The following is a 1,133-nucleotide window of genomic DNA, read 5'->3' as shown; positions in this document are numbered from 1 at the left end:
ATATTATGCTCATTTATTGTGCTCTTAATTATTCATTTTTCTCTATGTGATAGTGGATTTTCATCGATGAATTCTTGAAACTTGGTTATTTTTCCTAAAACTATATATATATATATATATATATATATATATATATATATATGTGTGTGTGTGTGTGTGTGTGTGTATGTATACGCAATACATTCGGGTGCATAACAAACCGGTAGCAACCCAATTGAGATCAAATTTGGGGCGTGAATTTAACAACAAATGTGTAGTTTCTTTAACTCTGCAAGCATACACGGCTTACAACTGCATATTTATATATTACTAAAGGATTATCTAAATCAGATAAATAATTATGCAAAGAACAACTCGTTTCAATCAATAACTTTTAATTAAATATTTTACCAGGTTTTGTTTCAATGAAACAAAATAATTAGAATATATCTACAAACATTACAGTCTACATATATAAGCACATGTGAATGACCATGAACAGCAGTGTAAACGCATATGTAAATGGCCATAAGCCCATTGATGAATTTATGCTAAAACATAATTATTTTAAACATTGAGAGTTACTCGCTGCCAAACACACACCACACATATATCAGTCTCCATACAGACAATGAATCAGATGCCAAAACACAAAGCACACTACAAACAACACAGTGACATCGATACTCTAAGAGACAACCTAAACCATCGAATCATTGAAGCTGATACGATAAGCTAATATTCAATACATAGCTTCATTATCGTAAACCTCTTCATCTGCAGATACTGCTAATAAACGCGCCATCTGGTGGAAGAGATAGTGTTGACACCTAAGGGAGAGCATACAATATATTTTCTTCTTTTATTACTGAATAATTTTTATGATCAATTATTTTCTTTCATTTCATAACAAAGTACCAGCCTCGCCAGAAAAATATAAAAGAAAAGAAAAGGACTGAAATAAAACTTTCAGGAATGTTTCATCATTTGAACAGAAATATGGTGGATAGTAAATTGTAATTTTACCACAGAGTAGTTACAATAGATTCTTGGGCAATTATATTTCAAACTTGCGTATATGAAGGAAACAACATACTTATTTGCTTAATGGTCGAGTTGGCTACACTTTTGAGATGTATGTGTGTATGTATATA

This window comes from Octopus bimaculoides, chromosome 8 (assembly GCF_001194135.2).
Source record: "Octopus bimaculoides isolate UCB-OBI-ISO-001 chromosome 8, ASM119413v2, whole genome shotgun sequence".
In the NCBI taxonomy this organism is placed as follows: Eukaryota; Metazoa; Mollusca; class Cephalopoda; order Octopoda; family Octopodidae; genus Octopus; species Octopus bimaculoides.
The sequence above is the reverse complement of the archived record's forward strand: the minus strand, read 5'-3'. Positions refer to the sequence as shown.